We start from the raw sequence: 6,782 nt of genomic DNA on the forward strand, positions 1-6,782 counted from the left end.
GACAGCCGGGGGACAGCCGGCCGGACACAGCGCTGTACGTCCGCGCAGTTTCATTTTACCCCTTCGAGGTGTGCAGATCCGCGGACAGAGCCACCGCCTTGCTCAGCCTGTCCCTCGCGAAGTGCTCTGTCCCCGGTTTCCCTGACTGGATCAGAGAGGGGTGGGCACCCTGACCCCGCCGCGGCGCGGAGGCACATTCGGCCGTCACTCGGCTTCACTGCACGTGGCCGAGCCTGGCCGGGGACGCGTCCCAGCCGCCCCGCTGATCAGCCGCAACGCGGGAGGAGCGAGGCCTGGCCCGGGAGCGGGTGGAGCGTCGCTGCACGTCCCACGGGGAAGGCCCGCCCCGGCCCTGGGGCTGCGGAGGTGCTTGGGCCGGCACCCAGACCCCCGCACCAGACCCCGGCACCCAGTCCCCCGTCCCTCCTCCACAGCCCCGCCCTCTGCGGGCTCCAGACGCTCAGGCCCCACCGCGGGAAGCGTGGGGTCCGAGCCCCCCACAGTGCAGGGCAGCTTTCCCGGGGAGCTGCCCGGCGACCGGCCGCAGCGCCGAGGCCCGCTGGACGCGCCCAGCCTCGGCCCGCGCGTGGCCGCCCCCCCCCCGCCCCGCCCCCTCGGGCGCCCGGGCCGCGGCAGCCGCGAACCTACTGTTTCACCCACCGGCTCGGATTCCTGCGAGGCGGCGCCTCACGACTAACTGCACCATTGATTGTCTTAATATTTTTCACCTTGATAAAATATCGCTAGGGTAAGAAAAGAAACAGAAGCTGTCAGGCGCCCGTGTTTCCCGTCCCCGGGCGCTCGGCGCTCCCCGCGTCCCCTCCCTCTGACCCCCGCTCGCTAACAACGCGCCTGCTCTACGGCCCTCTCGGGGCAGCTGACTTCTGACCTCTTTCCATGTTCAAAATGAGACAGGGCAAAAGATTTGATTATTTAAGGAGCTAAATGGTAAAACAGAGGCACATACATAAAACTGGGGGCCCCCAAGAGTGGGGCATTCGAGGCGACATTGCTGGAGCGACAGCTGAGCCGTCTCCCTGCTGAAAACCCTGCTCCGAGAGCCCCGGCCGCCGAGGCCCGCCGGGTGGACAGGGATCAGCGGGGGCAGACACTTCCCTGCAGGCCTCCACAGGGTCCGGAAGGGGGTGGGGGCAGACGCGCCATCAGGGGTCGTGAGGATTCTGTTCCTCCCAGAATCCACCTGGCCAAGTCCCTGGCACTACTGGACCTCAAGTGCCCACACGTGACAGAGGTTCCGTCAAGCCAGCGGTAATCACACTACATGTGGCATCCTGTGAGCTCAGTCTGGGCCCCGTCCTGGGTGGCCGCGTGAACCCAGACAAGTCCTGCCACCCCTGTAGGCCTCGTTTCCTTAAATGGAAGGGGGGTCAGAGTGCCTGTGCGGGACCCCCGTGGGAGCAGGAGGCGGGGCGTGGGGGTGTTGGCTGTGCCTGAGGCAGGCTGTCCCCGAAGCTCATGAGGGTTCCCGGGCTCACCTCATCTCTGTCTGGCAGTGGCCCCCACACGGCCCCCGGGCTCCTTCTTCGCAGCTCTGACCCCACCGTCCAGAGCAGTGCCACCCTGCGAAAGAATGCGCATGTGTCCTAGTCCATCCCAGCTGCCAGACAGGACGCCATGGCCGAGGGGCTCGCAGCTCTGAGCCGGACGCCCAGGATCACGGTGCCGACAGCCAGCGTCCTGGCTCGCAGACGGCATTGTCGCCCTGTGACCGCGCAGGGCGGGGAGCAGAGGACGCGAGCTCTCTTGGGCCTCTTGTGAGGACACTGACCCCGCCATGGGGCCCCTCCGACATGACCTCACCTAGCACCGAACGCCCCCCAAGGCCTCGCCTCCAAACATACCACGCCAGCGGACGGGACTCTGATGCGCAGGTTTGGGGGCACACAAACAGTCCATGACAGCGTGCACTTGCAAAACGTCCTGCACCCACTCCGACACAGACCCAAGTGTGCAGGAGCCCGAGTGCTGCGTGCACCAGAGAAGAGGTAGGAATGAAAAAATAAATAAAATAACATAACATAAAACAAAACAAAACAAAACAAAACAAAGTGACCCTGGGAGAAGGGAGGGCGCGGAGCGTCCCGGTCCACTGGCCTCATCTTTCGTGAGGACAGCCTTGTTCATGTGGCCGGTCAGGCTCGGGCCTTCTGGAACCAAGCCTGGCAGGGCCCCAGGCCCTTCGGGATGCAGCCGTGGCCTCGGCCGTGCAGGAGAGGGGGCACCACCTATCGGGCTCCCCAGCCCACCCGCAGGGGTACAGGAGCCACGCAGCCACCGGGGCCAGGATCCTGGTTCCCTGACACCTAGCCAAACGCTCTGTGTTTTCTCCCTGCGAGACCGAGACGGACTGCAGGTGGACAGGCTGGTTCGAGGCAGAGGGGGGTCGCAGCCCTGCCAGAGCCGGCTGGGCCCCGAGCAGGCCGAGCCCCTGGGAGCCTGAGTGGGTGCAGGCTTAAACTGGTTTTTTAAAAAGGAGAGGAAAGCCTGAGAAGCCAAAAATGACAAGAAAACCCCGAAAGGAGACACAATTAAACAGAAGCCGTCACCTGACAGGACATTCGGTGCCCGCGGTGACCAAGCGCCCCCTCTTTCTTGTGTTGCCACGACACTCGCATGCGGCTGGGGATGCCAGGCAGGTGACAACCTCCAGCACACCAGGAAAAACGCCCCACGAAGGGAGACCGTCGCCAACGCACTCGCCGGCACCTGGGTCCAGGCGGCAGGACGAGCGGGCCTTTTCCGAGAATTCCTGAGCACAGACCGTCTTCATGTGCTTTGGGGGTCAGAATTCATATTACCTGTGTGACAGAAAAAAAAAACTGTTTGAAGCTGTCCCTGGAGAGAGGTGGCCCCAGGCACCTGGCAGTATGAATATGAACTCTCTGGAGAAGGACATTATGGAATCCAGTCCCCAGAGATATGCCGCAGAGCAAGATCAAAGGCGCGTATCTGAGCCCACAGGAGGAACGAAGCCTTCCCGACTGAGGTCTATAGGGAGAAAATTATAACAGAAGGATCCAGCCCCAAAGACAGGAAGTGTTAGAATTACGGCACATGAAATGGAAAACATGCGTGCTTGATATATGCGAATAACATTTAAATATTTTAGCGCACTCTTTGAAAAATATTTTAAAATAACGTACTAAAATTGCAGCTGAAAAATGATAGGTTATAAAACACAACTAGGTGAATTTTAAATTGATTTAATAAACCCTTTACAAATGAGGAACGCTGTGTTTGAGGTTTAAAACTCAATGTGTGAATCAAAAGGCAAAAGGCAAGACGACTTGTTGCCTCCAAGCAAACGGGCTCTGAAGGGCCACACACTGTGACCACGACAGCACCGCCATCTCCTTTCGTGCCGAGGGACATGAAATTGGCCAGGAATGGGGCATGTGGCAGTAAGTAACACGAAGAGAAGACCCCTGGACCTGGACGGCGGGAAACAGCGCCGCAAAACTGGCAGGCATCTCCACGTGTGCCGGCTGGAAGATGAGCCAGCAGGCGTGGCCCTCTGCTCTGCCCACCCTTCTAAATGTTCATGGATAAATCGTGATATTTCAAGTGGACGCATGGATTTTCTAACACCTTGTTAAATCAGATCATTTCTATAGACAGGGCCCCATGCAAGGTATTGCCCCGGGCAAACGCTAGGGCAGCCTTGGGCACACACTCCGGCCGGAGGAAGCTAGGTTAGATGCACCGGCATCAGACTTACTTTAGGGCAAGAAACATTATGAGAGATTAAAAGGGGGCGGCACACGATGAAGCAACAAGAAGACACAACAGTTCTAAACATATATGTGCCTGATAACATAACCTTAAAACATAAAAAAATAAATAGAGCAAAACTTTTTTAAAAAGCGGACAGATTAGCAATCATAGCGGGATATTTGAACCTGTCTCCCTCAGTAACCAAGAGAACAGCCAGACGAATACAGGCGTCAGCAGGTGTATAGAAGGGATGGGCAGGGTGATAACAAAGGTCACCTTTTTTGATAAATGTGGAGCACAGCACCCACCATCTGTAGGTACGAAGACAAGAGCGAAATAAAGACTTGTGAAAACTAATCCAAACAGAGAGCATTTAGCCCAACAGACTCTCACCAGAGGGAGCTACATCGAGGTTCTAGAGAAAGAAATTCGTTGACCCCAGAGAAGGTCGGAGGTGCCGGCGGGGACGATGGGCGGAGAGGGCGGGCGAGGCGGGCACAGCGGACGCCCGCGCCGGCCCGATGGCGCGGCCGCCAACGAGACCTTGGCAGACTGCAAAATTAAGTTAGAACTAATGTCCTAGACCAAAATAGCATGTAAATCTGGAAAGGAGTAAAGATACTTATTAAATTTTTACTTTGTTAAATTAAACATGCATGTTAGAATTTCTAGACCGAATACTTTACAAATTAAAATAGAGTTTGGCAAGTTTAAAAAATCAATATATAAAAGTTATTTGCACTTCCATAACCCAGCAAGAACATATAACTTAAAATATATGAAATACAATCGACCTTTGAACAACACAGGGGTTGCCCAGTCGGATATCTGCGCACAATTTTGACTCCCCTCAATTGCCTACTGTTGGCCAGAAGCCTGACCAATAACATAAACAGCCAGTTAATCCAATTTCTGTATGTAATATGTATTAAGTACAGTGCTCTTATGATAAAGTAAGCTAGAGAAAAGAAAATGTCATCGAGGAAATCCTAAGGAAGAGAAAACATACTTAGAGTGTTAAAAGAAGAAAAAATCGTCAGAGAAGAGGACCGGCACGGTCCACCACATGCGGCTCAAGGGTCTGCTGTATTTCAACTAGTAACAAAAATGCTCGGCTCCCTAAGAGTACTCCAATAAAAAATGTGTAATTTCTCTTTTCTCCCAACTTGTTTCGAGGGGCGAATAATTTCTTTATGCATAAAATTGTATAATTTTGTTGAAACATCAAAAGAACTTAAAAAGTGGAAAGACCAAAATGATTCAATATTTTAAAGTGTTGATCCTTCCCAAATTGATGAATAATATTGATTACTGCAATCAAAATAATGGTCAATTCACATGCAATTGTAAGAAACACTACGGAGAGACCCTGTGCACCTCCACCCAGTGTCCTCCAGCAGTAATATCTTGCAAAACCGTGATATATTACAACCCGGGTGTCGACAGTGATGCGGCGGAGAAAACAGAACAGGCCCAGGCCTCCGGGCAAGATGGCGGAGCAGGTAATCGCCATGCTCACATCCTCTTACAAACACATCTAAACTGCAACTAAACAACAGGACAGCCACAATTGGGAGTCGCCTGAAGTCTAGCAGAACAAGAGTCATACAACTGGGAGCTCACGGAAGAGGCCACCTTGAGACTGGCGAGAGGGGTGGAGACGTGGAACGGGCTGGCCCCACAGCAACCGTAGATGGCTATCACCTGTGCTATGCTTGGAGGTTCCTGTGTCGGTTAAAAATCAGGAGGGATGTCTCAGCTACAGAGATCTCCCAGGAAAAGCAAGGGGCCCTCACCCCACCCCAGGGTCCCCAGCCCAGAGTTCCAGTGCCAGGGAGAGCCCACAGCTTCAGGCTGTGAAAACAGCGGGGACAGTGGCTGAGTGAGACTGAGGGCGGCTGGAGGCCGAGGTGTCTCCTTAAAGGGGACTCACCGCTGGTGGACTTGCTCACCCTGGGCGCCAGCGCTGGGGCAGCTGCTCGAAAGGCTCCAGAGACACACGGAGAGGAACCGACTTGTCCAGCTTCAGGGCGGAGGCTGGAGGGGCAGGTTGCTCCCAGACAGAAGTGCTGGCAGAAGGCATTGTTCCCTTGTCGAGCTCTCCCCCCGCCCGGCTGCAGACTCAGGTGGACGCCCTACCTGAGACTCCATCAACTTGGCCCCGCCTAGGTGATTCCCTGAGGCCCCGCCTCTTCCTTCAAGTGGGCCCGCCCATGCCTCTTCCGGAAGATTTTCCACACAAATGGCCTGCCTTGGCTCATGCTGCGGGCTTTCCTAAAATCTCTCAAAGTTTCACAAAACTCCAACCGGCAGCATCTGGCCTCAGTGTGCCCCGTGCCTCTTGCTGAGCAGCCCCAAGCCCGGCACTAGCAGAAGCAAGCCTTGGTCTGTGGCTTGACCTCTTGAGGAACTTCCAAGCATGGCACAGGTGATAGCCATCTACAGTTGCTGGGTGGCTCATGCCAGGTGGGCCTGGGCAGGACACAGGCTGCAGCTGAACTCGGCCTGTGGCGGGCCCCTCCCAGGAGTCCCCGGCCTGCATACCCAGGGGCCGGCATCAATCTGAGCCAGAGCATCGCCAGGGACACGTCCGAGGATGGCGCCCCCAAAGCGCAGACCGAGAAGGCACCGGAGCCCTGCTCAACGGGGTCTCACAGCGGAGAGTCAGCCCCGCACGGCGGCTCCTGCACTGCGGTCGCGGCCACTTCTCACGGCCACTCAGCCTGAGGGGCCGTCCCTCCCACTGACGTGCCAACAGCAACCAGGGCTCGGCTATACCAGGAGGGTGCGCAGAACCCACACAAGGGACATGTCTGCAGCACCCAGCTCAGCTGAGCAGGGCGACCGACACCGCTGGGCTCCGTAGGACACTTGCGACCCAAGGCCACTCTACTAAGACTGGGGGACAGAGCAGCTCTGCCTAATACAGCGAAACAAATGCAGGGAGGCAGCCGAGACCGGAAGACAAAGAAACGTGTCCCAAACGAAAGACGAGCACTAAGCTCCAGAAAACGAACTAAGCAAAATGGAGACAAGCAATTTACCAG

At 56.0% G+C, this 6,782-nt stretch overlaps 1 long non-coding RNA gene across 1 annotated transcript; it reads right to left on the reverse strand.

Moving 5' to 3' along the window:
- Positions 1 to 642: 642 nt before the first annotated feature.
- LOC107517139 lies at positions 643 to 1,957 on the reverse strand. Its single transcript, XR_001598456.2, has 3 exons — positions 1,863 to 1,957; positions 1,497 to 1,581; positions 643 to 743 (listed from the first exon to the last, which is right to left on the reverse strand). It is a non-coding gene; the product is annotated as an uncharacterized LOC107517139 (long non-coding RNA).
- Between the last annotated feature and the right edge of the window lie 4,825 nt (positions 1,958 to 6,782).

This window comes from Rousettus aegyptiacus, unplaced genomic scaffold (assembly GCF_014176215.1).
Source record: "Rousettus aegyptiacus isolate mRouAeg1 unplaced genomic scaffold, mRouAeg1.p scaffold_m13_p_6, whole genome shotgun sequence".
In the NCBI taxonomy this organism is placed as follows: domain Eukaryota; kingdom Metazoa; phylum Chordata; class Mammalia; order Chiroptera; family Pteropodidae; genus Rousettus; species Rousettus aegyptiacus.